The sequence below is a fragment of the Falco punctatus genome (assembly GCF_963210335.1).
Source record: "Falco punctatus genome assembly, chromosome: 13".
Lineage (NCBI taxonomy): Eukaryota > Metazoa > Chordata > Aves > Falconiformes > Falconidae > Falco > Falco punctatus.
Genome location: NC_137593.1, coordinates 20,266,028 through 20,282,037, shown reverse-complemented (window position 1 = coordinate 20,282,037; position 16,010 = coordinate 20,266,028). Strand labels below are relative to the sequence as shown.

General features: G+C 44.0%; 1 long non-coding RNA gene across 1 annotated transcript in view; it reads left to right on the top strand.

Moving 5' to 3' along the window:
- Nucleotides 1-6,986: 6,986 nt before the first annotated feature.
- LOC308072344 overlaps nt 6,987-16,010 on the top strand; it is a 58,278-nt gene continuing 49,254 nt past the window's right edge. Inside the window, exon 1 of the long non-coding RNA XR_013931636.1 lies at nt 6,987-15,482. This is a non-coding gene — a long non-coding RNA (uncharacterized lncRNA). The remainder of the gene's footprint in view (nt 15,483-16,010) is intronic.

Genomic DNA, 16,010 nt, shown 5'->3' with positions numbered 1-16,010 from the left:
AGCAAGGGCTCATACTAGAGAGTTGGCCTTATTTTCCTTTAGATTCTTGTAATTGTTCCACTTGACATTGAACCTGTGAATGGAAAGCAGTGAAGATGAGGAGATTCACAGAGTGTGCACCACAGTCCTGCCATCAATAGCTTTTCAGAGAATTAAGCATCCTTCTGTACTGATAGTTTTGTTTTTTTTTTTACCTGCAAGTAACTCTATTGATTTCAAGAGGGTTTCTCACATGAAGAAGTCTTCATCAGATTCAAATATGAAACTGGGCCACCACAGTGAGAAAACAGAGCTCAGGGGTCAGGTTTGGCTATGTTTAAGGCAAATATCCTTCACATGCAAGGCATGTTGTGGTATAATGTGGTTTTGTCCGTCATATATGCTGATGACAGGTTTGAGTGCTTAGTCAAAACCTTGTAAGAAATTCTTTTTTATGTTATAGATCTGTGAGCTTAGGTTATAAATCTTTAGGCCATGAAATATTTCACATCATTTACTGGGGAGATCAGTGCTGTGTTCTGTGATCTCTTAACTTCAACACTTTCTGTAGCACCTATTATGGCTCATTAAGCCTAGAACAAACACTAACTGGGGGATCTCTTTACCAAATTTGTTATTGTTCTGATCCCAATTCCCTTCATTGCTTGTCTGAGAGCTGCAGAATCCTTCAAAGATGTTGCAAATGCAAGGAAGCTCTGACACTAACTTGCCTGGAGCACATAACATATTGTAAGGCAAGACTGACTGCCTAGGTATGGCTCCAGTCAGGTTGCCATGAGGATGGAGCAGCATATCAAAGACTTTTCAAAAATCTTTGTCATGTTCCTGTGCTGCAGAGGTTATACATCTTATACAGTGAGGCGAAGTCTGCTTTTGTTCACACCCAGGTGGGTTGCCCACTTTCACAAAAAAACAGATTGTAAAGTCAACATGAGTTTAGAGAATTGAAAGCTGAGCATGCTTAAGGAAGCACCAGCTTTGCAGCCTTGGGTGTACCAAGCCACCTAAAAGCACCCTTGAAATTTTCTAGTGTTGCTAGTAAGAGCAGGTAAGGCTGTGAATACTCTCTGTTGCCTGACTGCTGTGATGTTGTCCTGTATTTACTCTGGGCTCACATTTTGCCCCTGTTCTTGGATCTTTCTGATAAGATGCTGTTAATATATTTACTGCTCACAAGTTTAGAAAGCTTGTCACGAGTTCTGACCTTAAAGGCTGTGGTACAGGTTCAAGTGGAAGAAATGGCTAAAGCCTGGCATCATGCCCTGATCTGCCTTTAGCTCTGCTGTTGATGGATATTAAGTCATTCCTGCCATGCTGAATTATACTTGATCTGTTTCAAATATAAATATAGATATTTATGACTATATTATGAGTAATAATGTTAAGTATAGACGTACTAATTTAATAGGGTGCACTTGTAATAGGGCTGGTTTATTTAATTGCTATCGTTAATCTAAAGTTTGAAGCTAGCTGTGGCAACCAGAGTCTGAAAAGCACAGGATACATTTCCATGCACTCTGCTTTTCCTTGCATTAGCAAATGCGCTTATGCTCTGACATTGGTTTCAGACCAAGGAAAAATGCAACTGGAAAAGGGAAAACAATTGTCTAGCATGGATTCCAGTGGTACTGTGGGGCACGGAGATGTCTGGCTGCTGAAGGTACAGCAGACAGGGAGGACTTATACCACCTCCCTTCGTTAGCATTACTGCCATCTGTCTGAAATATAACTGAGCAATATGAACTTGTGAGACTGCTGAGATCTCCTGGGAAGAGATTTTTTTTTGGGGGGACATTTCTGACACATCCCGCTTCTAGCTGGCCTTGGGAGTTGTGTGAGCACAGTCTTTTCTTCTTTGGTGCATTCAAAGTCTGCCTGAACTGTACTCCTAGGAAGCCCACCTGAAGTTGGGTGAGTGGGATAGGTGCAGAGGAAACATGAGCAGCTCATGTGGATTTCTGGTGTTTGGTTGAAAAATATCCTTTTAAAAGTAACCAAAGATGAACCCAGATCCTTAAATCTGATCCCCTGGGCTTCAGACCATCTGCAGTTGGTTTGGGCTCCTGCAAATCTCAGTTAATGCAATGGTAGTACAATGCTCTGGCTGCTTCAGATGAGTAAGTCCCTCAGAAATACAAACCCCACTGCCTAGCAAGAGCTCCACAGAGTATTCCTGCTTCATTATCCGTCCATCTCATACAAAGAGAGGGAACAACAACATTTATTTTGCAAAAAAGCAAAATATTCTTGCCACTCCATCAGTACATTCCCTACATATCATTATACAGCTATGAAACCAGAAGTAAGTTCTGTAAAAGTGTGTTTAATCCCCATGTTTTCATGTTCTTTTGTGGGCTGGATTCCCATGAATGTTGGCAGGAGGCTGGTACACGTTATGTGGACACAGGACTGTGATGCAGATGGGACAGTTTTACTCATGGTGACATGAGATGATAATGCCAGAGTTCATTTTCAAAGAGTTGTTATGATTATGGCAGGGCTGGTCAGTCTTGAGTTATCACTTAAGGTTCAGCTCAGTACTAATCAAATACTTCTTTGGGTAAATAAGCAGAGGAACATCTCCCCCATGGGGAAAATGTGACTGCATAATTCACTAATTAAACTTTTAAGAGCTTTCCCTGATTTTTCCTTCTGGCCTCCAAAATCAGAAAGCTGGAAAAGCTCCACCTGCTGAGGGTACTGCCTCAGTCAGAGAATCTTTGTGACATCAACATAATTCCAAATAAAATCAAAACAATTCTGCCATTCTCTTTTAGTTGAAATGGGCTGGAATGATTCACACATGCTCATTCAAGACAGAGTTGTACAATGCGAGAACAATGGCTAAACCCACTAACTAGGTGGAAGGCTAGGGATTTGCATTGGGCTTAAGCAAGCATTTGCCCCATCAAAAATATTTCATTTTAGCTAAATGATGATGATTTGATCCTGTGTGGGCAAGCAAGGTTGTTAGGGTTTTTTTTTTTATCTGAAGCCACTGCCAAAGTGAAGTCTGTGATATAGAATTACTAAAATGATCAATAAAAGATTCAGTGGCTCTGATAACTAAACAATGGAATACAGTTTTTGTCAGTATGCTGAAAGTTGCCTCCTACCACCTGCTGCCTTGGTCCACAGAGGTAATGAAGGCTGTATTCCTCTCATTAACTCTCTCTTGCTCTCTTTTCTTGCTATTTTTGTTTTAAATTAAGTAGTGGTCTGGCTTTTGGACAGCTAAAATTAAGGATTCCCCATGCTGGTTAAATAAAAAGTCCTTTCATAGTCATAGGATAAAACGGAAGGGCTGAGAAGAAACAAGTCACAGCTAGGGATGCACAAGCCCTGGAACTCCCACCCCTCAAAGAGACTCACACTGAGCTTCCCAGCTGAGCGGTGTAATGTGTGGAGCTCTGTTTGTAGTTTTGTTTGATGTCCTCTTTATTTCCTGTTTGTTAAGTGATCTGAAAGTAAAACAACCAGCCAACCAAACAAGGAAAAAAAAAAATGCTTTCAGAATTATAAATGGGGCCCAGCTGTGTAAGCTAGACTGCACAGACGCTGACCAAGACTGCCAAAAGGGCCCATGTGTCTCATATCCTTCGCTCTGTGGGTGCTCAGCCCTTGCAGAGTGATTGCTCTCTTCTTCCTCTGGATGCCTGCCTCCTTTTGAAAGCATCTCTAGCACGGCTCAAATTCATTAACTCCTGAACACAGTCTCTTTTTATGTCAGTGTCCATCAGAAGCAATGCCACTGGGGATAAGAAAGGGTAAACGGGGGTAGTGGAAGCACAGATGGGAATGTCACATCAGTCATCTGTACAAGTGTAATATCAGTGGTCAGAAGAAAAGGATTTGCAGGAAAGATTTCCCAAAGCACCTTTGATACTACTACTGGAGGATAAATGACCTGCAGGGATGTGACCTGACACTAGTCACAGTATGGCTTGCAATGGGTGTGTTATAGCCATAATAAATTGCACAGACCCTGTCAGCAGTGACCTGTGAAAGATGCAATGAAAAGCAAAATCCTTCCTCACCTTGCCTGCTGCTACAGGAAAACAGGTTATGCAAGGTGTTGTCTTGGATGTATTTGCTTTTCTTAGGAAAAGAGAAAAAATTAGGAAGAGAAGCTCAAGAGGAATCTGCGTGCACTGCTGCAACCAATATAAAAGTTAGACTGCATAAAACTAGGTCTCTGCAGACAATAGTTAGGTAAATAACCACGCCACCTCGGTGCTGAAGTAAAGATGATAATATCTAATTCTGAATAAAACCTATTACCATCTAAATCCTGAGTGTATTGGCAAAGGCTTTGTTCCTTTCAATAGCCTCAATGGTACTGGGTGAAGAAGGGGAGGGGAAAAAAATCTCTGTGCATTCAAACTTTTTTTTAAAGAAAGCAGCAGGAAAAAAAATCAGTGATCTTTCTTACCATAACTTTATGAAGGGCAGTACAAGTAAGGAAAAAATAGGCTTTTCTTTCTAAAAGAAAAATGTCATCCTCTCACTAACCATTCATAATCTCCTAAATACTTGATTGCTGTGTCTGTTGATGGAGGGTTTGAAAACACGGAATCATTTCTAGACTGTCACTGATCTCTTCAGTGACTTCTGTAAAGTCACTTCAGTTTTTGCTTCACCTTTGCCATCTGCAGAAGATTTTCTGGTGGAAAACCCTATTTAAGAGCTATTTTCTGCATTCACTTGCAGGAGCTGTTACGCACAGCTGACTGCACTTTGCCGGCCTGCTGGGCAGGGGCAGAGCACGCAGGATGGGGCCCGGCATGTGTGGTGGCCACACAGGGGGGTGGGGGGACACTGGGTCACTGAGAGCCCAGCTGCTGGTGCTGTGCCTGGGCCAGCAGACTCACAGAGAAAAGCATGGAGAAGCCTGCAGGGCCCCTTGAGCCCCCTGGATGCTTTGTGTGGAGGGAGAGGAGAAGGAGGCGAGCTCGGAGCAGGCTGTTTGGGGGATGAGCCAGCGCGGAAAGGAGAGGGAGCTGAAGGCAACTGCTGCCATAGCCGTGTGGGCGAGGGGTCAGCCGGGGGCAACGCTGACTTGGGCCAGCCCCACAGCATGTCCAGCCAAGGGGCAACCGGCCCGGCTGAGGCACGTGAGGCAGGCGCTGGCAAAATGGGCGCCAACAGCGCTGATCCTCCCTGCCCCTGTGGGGGCCTGGCTGCTGGGCCGGGGGGCTGGGGCCGAGGCCGGGGTGGGTGGCCACGGGAAGGACCCCAGCGCTGCTGCCAGCGGGCCTCAGGGTGCTGCTCGCCTCGCAGCTGGGACAGCTGGGAGCAGGCTTGTGCCATGGCGGCGGGAGCCCGCTGCCCCCATGCGTGCTCCCGGCCCGCAGTGAGGCCCCGCCAGCACCGCGGCCCTTGCCTTCCTCCAGCCTCGCTGCGGCAGTAGGGCTGCCCCGGGGCCTGGCTCGCCATGGGGAGTGGGCCCTAGCCCCCGGAGGATGCATTGCTATTGCCTCCATAACACACTTCTCTGCTCCAGCTCCTCCTCACTGCTGGCACGACAGTGGCAGCCGTGCGAAGGCCCGAGCGTGGTGAGAAGCTCATTCCAGCCCAAGCCTGCTTCACTGGAAAAGCCTGAGCGGCACTGGGGTGGGGGCAGGCTGTGGTGGGTCCCAGCCTCGGTGAGGGCCTGGGCGCCCAGCCAGCCCCGGGAGCGCGTCCTCAGTGCCTGGCTGGTGCAAGGCAAGAGGGCTAAGCCGTCCTCATCCCCATCCCAGCAAGGATTCACCAGACCCTCACAGAGAGCCTGGCGGAGGACGTGGCCCTGGGTACAACTGGCAGGCGTGCAGGAAGGCTGTCCCACGGGGGTGTAGCCTTGCAGGCATGTCACTCTTGCCATCAACACACAGGCCAGTGCGCATGGAGCTGTACAGAGACAGGGCAGCAGCCCTGGCCATCCAGTGTCTGGGGGACTAGAAGTCTTCTACAAGAGTATCTCCGCTTTCCGTCTCCCAGGCTCCTATCACTTGAGACTCGGGGAGTTCCTGGCATTTCTTCTGTCCCCTGTGTGCACGGTGACCTAGGGCTAGGACTGAGCATCCATTGGTTGCTGGGCTAAGCTGGCTGTGATAACTGGTTAAGATGCAGAGACTTGATCATGTGAATCAGCCCCTGGATTGCATGTTTCTCTTTCCTTAATTGCCACAGCAAAGTCATTTAATAGCAGTGGAAGGTTCCTTATATTTATTTCCTCCGTAAGTTTTTTCTGTTTAAAAATATGTAGTTAACGGTTTCATTTTGTTCTTGCATTCTCACTCTTAGGAGGGTCTACAGGCTTGGGCAAGGTATTTTTCTAGCGGACACTGTATCTGTCTGCACTCTTGACTTCCACACATCTTTCTCAGAATCCTTCAGAGTAGTACAGCTTTACCACTGGATGTTTAGGGTCTTCCTTTCTCTCCTCCCCCACCTCAACTTTTATTTAAAATTCTTAAACTATTTCCAGGAAATCCAGATGAGATGAAAGCTTTCGATGCTTAACTTTCTAGATGCAAATCTTATTAAATTCCAAACCTCAAACCAAGTAACATGAAACACTGACAATAAAACTGAAATGAAGATGATCAATCACTCTCAAGTCACTTTAGCAGCTTATACAGACACATTCTCTGTGGTCTCATTGCATTCATGTTAATGGAGAGATTTGCCTCTTGCATTATATTCCATACATTACACTATGTAATTAGAAGCTAATTGGAAGCAGTAGGCAGCATGCCAGTATTGGTGGTGTTCAGAAATCATTCAGAGCTTCAGTACTTGAGGAAAAACCTGTTTATTTCACGAAGATACTTCCGATCGCATCTGCAAAAAATAGTGCTTCTGGAGCCTCCTTCCCCAAGATTTCTAGGTTCTGGGAAGCTGAACTACTTGCAGGTGCAATGCTTGGGGATTACATTTGTGGTTAAAATAAATCCTTAAGGGTCACAAGTTTAACCACAAAGGTGATTTTTAGGTCTGCTAAAGCATAGTACTTGGAAAAGACAGCATGAAGGAAAGCACAGGTCTGCATACTTCTCCAAGCCAAGGCTGCGCACACCCTGTATGCAGATATGGGGTGCATGCCCAGTTCACAGGTTGCATTAAAGTCTTACGAAGTTTGACTGGGGAAGCTGAACACGGTATTTTGAAAAAATAAGAAGTTCATCCCTTCAGAGGAGTAAGCATTCACAAGAGCAGCTGATGGAGAATGCTTGCCTAGCCTTTAAACCCCCAGGAAGCTATTCCCAGCTTACCATGCCCTCAGTTATGCTCATTACTTAGCGGGCTTTTGAGTAGCAAGGATTCCCCGTGTAAAGAAAAACCTCATCCTAAAATAGAAATCTGTTCTCTCCAGACACGGCCTGTTTCATATTCTTGGCTGTGCTTGTGAGACAGAGCCACTGTCTACAGAACTGAGCTTGCAGCCCTTTTGTGGGGTTTTGTGGGGTAGAGCATTTGGAAATTCAGTCACCTGTCTGCAAATATCTGCCTGTGCAATGGCACTCAGTTCAGGAGCTGGTGAAGCTCGTTGAGACATTGCTTACGAACTCTATCTTTTCAGCTGCTTTTCAATTTAGCATACTTTTTATGATCTCAACCCCTTGTTCTCTGGATGTATCTGTGCTTATTGCTGCCAAAGGTTCATGGCTGTGTGTTTCTGCTCTGACTGGTAAGTTACTGTTTATCACCTGTGGTGGTTCCTCACTTCCCATTCCCTGCGTTACTATTTTCACTTCTTCTGGGAGTCATTGAAACATTGCATAGAAGAGAACAAATTATAGAGTCTTCTAGCTACAATTTTTTCCCAGGTTCAAATGCATGAAATTTTTTTTGAATCTGTAGAGACTTTTGTAAAAACAAGCTGTCTGAATATTTGTGACTGGTAGTTGCTACCATGCCAGAAATCAGTCTACCAAATTCAACCTTCTTGTCTGTGAATAAGAGACTCTTATATTCAGCCAGGTTCCAAAAAAGTTCATGGCAATGGAGAAAAAGTTAGAGAAAAACACGTTATAGTCTGTAAACCAACCTTCCTCTTTCAGAATCCCAAAACAGGAGAAAAAAAAGGAGTAGGAAATAATCGCTTAGAACTCTTTCAGACATAGTCAAAGACCTGTCCCGTTTTCTTTTTAGCCACTGGATTACATTCATTGGCTTAATAAATTTTAAACATTTGAGACAATGAAAGTCTAGACTTTTTGTCATAGGGTCAGTAGTTCAAATAGACTGACTTCTTTCTTGACATCTGACTCTTAATTTTCTTCCTGCTTCTGGCCAACTAAGAAGAGCTGCCAAAGTCTATTGGCCAGATTGGCTCATTTAACCAGAACAGAGTATCTCACCCACACCCTAAAGCACTGGGGATTTCCTCTAATACAGTAGATGTCGGCTACAACTAGTCCCTATTAATAATTAACTGAGTTTCTGTTGGGACTGCCTGAACAATTTCCTTTGTTTCTCGTCAAGCACCACCACTGTGCAGTAGCCTTATTTAGTCGAACTGGCTGTGTCACAGGCAAGTGCATCCATCCTGTATGACTTGACCACCCTTTCACCTTTTTTTCCATGGTGCAATTTGAAGCCTTTAAAGAAGTGGCCATAAGTCCAGACTTGTCATGTTAACTTGAAATAGCGAAGGCTTAACCATTGGGGTGGCATGGAAGGCATGCTGTTTTGTACGTTCTGGTTAGCGCAAGGTGTTTTAATATTTCTGATCACCTTGCTCTGGCAGCACACCTTCTTCTAGCCGTGACTGCTACAGCCCTTGTATTTTCTTTCTCTAGGACTCAGGACTTAAGGTGATGCATTGTACTGGGGAGTAAATCAGGGAGCTTAGGCTGCATGGTGTCTTCTCTACCCTTGCTCCTTGCATGTTCAGGCCAGGATAAGTAGCATTTTCAGTGCTGCCTTGTATACCCAGGGTACTGTGCTCATCTCCCAGCACTGCTCAGTGCCCAAGGGTATGGGCAATTATGCAAGTGCTTTTGTCACCGACCCCAGCTGGCAGGGGTGCGCTTTCTGGGGATGTTTGTGGTGAAAGATGGCAAGAGCAGATGCCTCTGTTACAGTCTTGAGTCTGGAAGCTGAAGCCCTTTGTGGCTTCCCATGTAAATTGGGATGAACTTGACATGGTGTATTTAGATCAAATAGACCCTTGTTCCTTGGCTGATTTCTGACTATCCAGATTGCTCCCGGTTACTGTTTCTGGCTGTTGTCTAAGCCGGTGACTAGGCATGCTTGGACTGATAGCGCTGCTGGCAAGGGCCAAGAAATTCCAAATCTTAGACTTAGCTAGAGGGGTTTTATCAGTATAAACATGAAATCCTAACAGAGTCAAGCACTTGTCCCTGTCGGCCCTGTTAAAAATAATAATGTGTTAGGCTGGTTGAGTAAGTGGGCTACTCACAGTCAATCAATAAGGAAATTTTGATATGACTCATTTTTTACACTTGCTCTTAGTCACAGCTGTACTGAGTCTCAGCTGTTTAAGAGACCTAAATCAGTTTTAAAAGGAGCAGAGGAGGAAAGTATTTCATTCTCAGATCAGCCCTCTGTTTGCCAGCCACTATTTTCTTTTCTACAGAGATATGCCGGATATAATATTCTGTGAACAACAACAACAAAAAAAATTAAAAAAATGACAGAGGGCCATTATTATTATTATTTAGTTTATTTGTTATATGTCACTAATGTGAAGCAAGATTTATTTTTTTGTTTGGGTTCCAAAGGACAAAGGTCATTTGTTTTGCCTGAAGGCTCAAGCTTTAGTCATCAGTGAAGTTATTTTCCTGGTTCCAGCCCTGTCCTTTCCAGGATGTGTGTCCTGCTATTCGAGCTATCCCTTGAGTTGAATAGACTTAGCTAAGCTGGAGTTCATGTCCTGACCTGCACCCAAAGTTGCATGAGATTGTGGGGTTTTTTTAAAAAAAAGCCTTAAGGGTACGAGCAGCTTTAGTCTCATTGAATAGATGAGGAATACATAGAATCTCTGAATCTGCATACTTTATTCCTAGACCTCAGTCCTTTTCATGCTACTGGGACAGAAAATAGTACTTTGTCAGTATTTGCCTGCTCATGAAGAATCTCAGCTACTGCAAAGCCTGTAAGTAGCTGCACATCAGCAACTATCTGAGATTCTGTGGAACAAGATGCTGCTTGGTCTATAACTGCTGGACCAATCAGGGCAACAGATTGATGCTGACAGGGCTCACAGACCTCCTTTGCTGAGGAAAAACTAATTTTTCTGAAGTACCTTTGAAGTACTTTAAGGTAATCTCCCTTCAGGTGAGAGCACCCACCCAACTTACCCCCTTTTACCTATGTTGGTCTGTAAACCTCTCCTTTTTATGGTACAAAAGTGGGAGCACAGAAAGCCCTGCAGTGTATCCAGTTTTTTTGCCATCTTACACATTTTTGTATTGTGTGAGCGATTTTAGAAATCACTTGTTTCAAACCTAAAACTTTGCTGTGTAGCTGCATAATGCCAGGGCTTTATCACACAGTTTGTTTTCCCTGTGGGCCCGAGTGGTGTATTGCAGCCTGACATTAGCAGCACAGCAGAGCTCTGAACTCTACTGTAATGTCTTTGTCGTTTCAGGCTCAGCTGGAAATTGCTTCTCAGCTTTTGTAATCCCTCCTCAAGTTCTGTGAGGAACAGGGCCTTGAATGAAGGTATAGGTTTTGAATGTGGGGTTGTATTCTAGTTCTCACCCTGACTTCCAAGGTGAACAGAGACCTATATTTTAATAACTACATATTTTGATACTTGATAAGCATCACAGGTTCTCGTATTGAAGTGTGTCAGGCAAACACAGAGCAGCATTTTTAAGAAAGAGCACCTGAAGGTGATTCCTAAAGTCTGTATCTGTAGGCATGTGCCTCATGGTCTGGTTTGAAAAAGAACTGAGCGCTTGCAACTTGCCATAATCTGAAGAGAGAAGCTATTCCAGAGAGTAAATCCTAAAAATAGCTGCTGCCTCATAGAGGAACATATCCATGGCATGTATAGGTAAGGATGAAGACTGGCAGGCCCTGCCCATCCCTTTTTCGGTGCTCTGAGGAAAAAACGTGGTTTTACATTGCTTGCCTGGATGCGTGATAGTTGGTGGTCATGGGGGTAGATATGATACGACCCTATCAGATGTGTCAGGGTGCCTGGTTCAGTTCTGGGTCTGTCCTTTTCTCCCATATTACAGCTACTACCATGGGGACGTTGCTGTCCATCCACTCAGGGCTGTTGAGGCCCTAAAGTGGGAGTGCTATACGATAAATAGGGTTGAACCCTCTTCTTACCAACCAACTCTCTGACAGACCTTGAACACCTCCCTGTCCAGATCTGTGGAGGCAAGTGGGGCAGTGTCTTGCTGCTGCTGCTGTGTGTGAGGCTGAGTAATCCCCCATGAACGGCAGTACAAAAGTTGACTCTCACTTCTAGCAGGAAAGACTACTGGAGGACCAACATATGCTGCTTCCTTTCCCTTTTCCTGAGTGAGAATCACCCACTTCAGGCATTAATTATTCAAAGCTGATATTTCTGCACCATTTAGGAAGAATCTGGTGGCCCAAATGGCTCCCAGAATAGCTTCCCTTTGTTATTTTTTAATGTGAACATTTTAGTTTGCTTCATCATCCAGGGATGTTCTTGCTAAAACTATATACATCACCCTGCTGAAAGCAGATGAAGCATTAAACATCTTAGCCTGCGGGTTTTACCTGAATGTCCAGGGTTTGACAGACAGCAAACAGTTCTGTCTCTCAAGGTCGTATTATCTCTGTCTATGTGTATCTCCAGAGCTATAGGTACAGGATTGTGAGATTTTGATACTGTTTTTTGTAAACAAATGGCCTGCAAGCTGCCTCATGCACTGCATTGGTTTCTTCTTGAAGGTAAGCTTTCCTGCCCAGATCTGAGAGGGGCTGCAACTGCTGCAAACTCTCACCACATTACAGAGAGCTACCAACAGCAGCCTTATTTGTTTACGTGAACATTTCCTTGAAGTCACTGCAGCAATACTCCTATCAATCAAATAAGCAAACCTCTGCAGTAGCATCATTTGTCTGTCTTGTCTAAATGTTAAAACACTGTTGGGAGGAAGGTTGCCGCTGTAGGATGGAAAAAATCAAACTGCTGGTTGTTACTTCCTCACTGTCCCAGAACGACTACATGCGCACAGTATTCCTTTTTCAGTGTGTTTGGGTTTTTTTACAGTGGGCTGTAGTCTGAAAACAATTAGCTGCACTCTTTTCTCTGGATAGTTGTTCTACTTATGCATTATTATTAAATGTTTTTATCATGTTGATGGCCCAGCTGGAGCCCAGCTTGAGACATGAACAAATCTATATCAGAAGAGGACAGTTGCTCCATATACGGTCTCAATAGGATGTAGAAAACAGCAGGTGGCTATGATGAGCTGAGCACAAGGTAAGAGAGCGCTGTGATTACAGTAAAAAATTGTTAGTTGTAGCAAAGCAGCTCCCGAGCCTTTTTGTGCTGTTTGTAATAGAGACTGAGAAGTTTTAACTCTACTTTAAGCTGAAGTCTGCAAACCTTTCACACAACAAAATCAGTTGGTGGACTCACAGGTATATATATATATATATACACTGAAACAGCACAAAGACATTTCCTGATTTCATCCTGCCCTTGAATGCCAAAAATTTGGGCCTAAACCTAAGTAACAGATGAAGTACTTGGGAATGTTGTAATAAAGCTGTAAGTTGCTTTCAAATGCATCATCTTCCAGTCCTGTGTCCTCCCTGACCATCCCACCCACGGAAAAGTTTCCTCTGTGGATGCTGTTTCCAGTTAGGTTGGTAGGAGGGTACTGGTGTTTCCAGGTGGGTCAGTAGGGCAGAAGACCTTAGGAGAACATGGGAGGTAAAAGATGTGGTTCCACAGGTCAGTGGAGAACCTACAGTGAAGGTGTTTCTCCCTCTCACCCTCTCTCCCATCTCCACCTGCCCCACTCCAGCTGTGGTTCCCGACTGCTTTGCCTGGGTCTTTTGGTGCTCGCTGGACCTGTGTAGGAGCTGATTTAGCTAACTGAGCAAAAACTTCCCTAGTTTTATGCTGAAAGAAATTCAGTCAGCTGCTGAGGCTGGTGCTTGGCAGATCTCAGGAAGAGGCTGGACTGTGTAGTTGAGAGCAGGGATGGGAGGAAAGAGAAATGTGGAGAAGAGAGAAGGTGTTCTGTCTCAGCTGTGACCAAACACTGTTGCCAGAGAAACTGCAAGCACAATTGAGCAGGAAGGGTGATCCAGGACAAAGCCTTGGATCCTGCAGGGTTTGGTGATGATGGAACACTAGTCATTCAAATCCTACACTTCGCAAAGATAACAAATGCTACACACTATCAAAAATCAACCTCAGATGTCTAGGATCACTTATTTCTTTATAGACAAATTGAAAGTGGGAGGTAACCTCTTCAAGATGTTTTTAGGATTTGCTTATGAGCTATCAAGTGTTGCTTGGTTACAGTTCCACACATCTGTAGAACAGAAGTTGTATTTACATTTTAGAAGAGAGGAAAATGTTTCCCTGTGTAATATTTAATATATTAGAATGTACACAAGACTCATTTGTTTGGCTTTCCCAGGCAAATAATTGGGCTGGCTGATTTTGTCTGCCCACAACTACAGGCCTGGGTGAGTTGCATTTAGGTGATGCACGTTGATTTATTTTATGTTATACAAATACAGAAGTGTTGGAAAATATTTATTGATTTAGGGAAGTGCCCACCCTGCTCCCAGGTTACTTGTGTACCTGAAAAGTTCTGCCTAAGAGCTCTTACGTTGTACGAAACTGTGAAATGTGAAGCTTTGCTAAAATTACAAGCAAGCAAAAGTCACACATCTAATTAACATTTTTAAGTATCATGACTAGGGTTATATTTCTGATATGTCTTGCTTGAACTGTCTCTGATGGGATGAAATTTGCTCACCGATGTGCTTTCCCTTCCAGTGATGTGAGACATCAGCCTTTATCTAAGCAGCAGTCTTGGTGGCGTCAGTGGGAATTTTGCCTGGTTTAGAGGATCTTTGTGGAAGCTCTTCAACCCATTTTTCAATGCTATGGTTTACCAGGACTGTTAGCATTCTGATATACCTTCCTGTCCACACACTGACTGCTGTCTTTCAGAGCCCCAACTTTCTGAAACATTTCTCTCCAAGTCTTCAGTATCTATCTGTACATAGATATGAACAGACAAGGGAGAGTGGGGGGGGGTGGGGGGTGGGGGGGAAAGGAGAAAGAAAAACTTAACCATTGTGGTTTGGGGGTTTTTTCCTCTTTTCTTTTTATTTTTCTTCCCCCAAATGTGATATAATTGGTGGTTTTGGCTTATCCTGCCTGCAGGACCTAATGGCTGAAAACCTGGAGCAGGGAGAGACCTGGAGAGGTTTGCAAAGCCACTGTTTTCTTTTTATAAAGTACTAAAATCTTCCTGGTAAAAGAATGAATGTAACCTTACAGGAACTCAGCAGTGCTTTTGGCACTGTCTCGCCTGAGGACTTTCAGTTACCAAATAAATCAGTGCCACAACAGCACAAGAGCAAAGTGAAACTTAATCTTTACCTGCTTGTTCAAACAGGCTGAGGCACTGCTGATTACTTTCAGCCCTGCAGTCACGTCCGCCAGGGCTAAGAGCAGATAACATATGTTTATTTGATAGCTGAACCACATTGTACTCTCATTAGCTGAGAATGATTCATGAGGTCTGAGAAGACTTTTCCAACTCTTTAAACTTTAGAGTAGCTAAACCCGTGCCTGAAATACATGTGAACCCTGGACTCATTTTAAAAACAATACTCCTTGTTCCATGTCCTGTGCCTCTTCTTGCTGAAGTTGCATTCATCATTTTCACTGTCTTTCCCAGTGCTGCAAATGGGGACTGATGAGCAGGGAGAAGCCACAGGAAAGTGTTCGGTGGCTATGAATGACATCGTGCTTCATGCTGGGAAGGCACCGGTGTGCCCAGCACAGGACTGGACAGCACAGCAGGAGGATACTGGCTGGATAGGAACATACTGCTGAGCAATAGCACACACAGCACACACACACCCCAAGTTTGCAGTCCAGGATGCCTTTCTAGATCCTGCTTTCTAGAAAATGCCAAGGATGGAGAGCACCAATGGACCAGGGAGCGCAACACCCCTTTCCTCCCACTGAGGTGCCCACCATCTTGCTGCTGCATGAGCCTTGCCTCTCTTTGTGCACAGCAGGCAAGCTCCAGCAGGCAGGGCAGGCATCAGTCACTCGTGGAAAGCACATTGTGGGGTGTCTGCTGGGTCAGCTCTTAGTGTTCGGGAAGAGTCTGAATGAAAGGCTTTCTAAGCTAATACCCATTTCTAGAGTGTGCCTTCAGCTGTATGTTATTTTCTACACACCAGTGTGTATTTCTGCCATGATCTCTTTTCCTATTCCTAAATTTTTTTCTTCAACAAGAATAAACTGCAGAATAGTAAAAGAAAAAAGTCAGAAGGTAAGGATATGTTTTACTGATGAACAGAATAATGTAAAATTTGTAATTTCTTTTAAATAGGTACAGAATATCAAGGCTGTTTATGACATTACTAATAATTAACTGTCCTGCGTTTCCAGGCTTGAAAATTGAATATGGATTCTGATTTCTGGAAGCATTGTGAGATTGCAAGTTAATAAAGCTATAAAGCAGCTTGCAGTGTTTAATAAATAGATGTAATTACCCCAAGAAAATGGGATTACTGTTATAAAAAGAACTTGAAAGGCTATAAGTATCACTAGAGATCCTGGGTTACATTCTACAATAAGTCACAATTGGTTTATCTGTTCATCTATAATGCTGGCATGTCAGTAAGGAGAAAACAGCAAGGCTTATAACAATATTTTCCTTTAGAATAGAGGTTTTCAGAAGGCAGCAATAACTTGAATCTGCTGTTACCTGATCTTTAAATCCATCTTTACTGAGAAAAAACCTCTTGAAGAATTGTTCTTTTCTGGAGGTGGATAGAATATAAAGGTGTGGGCAAAC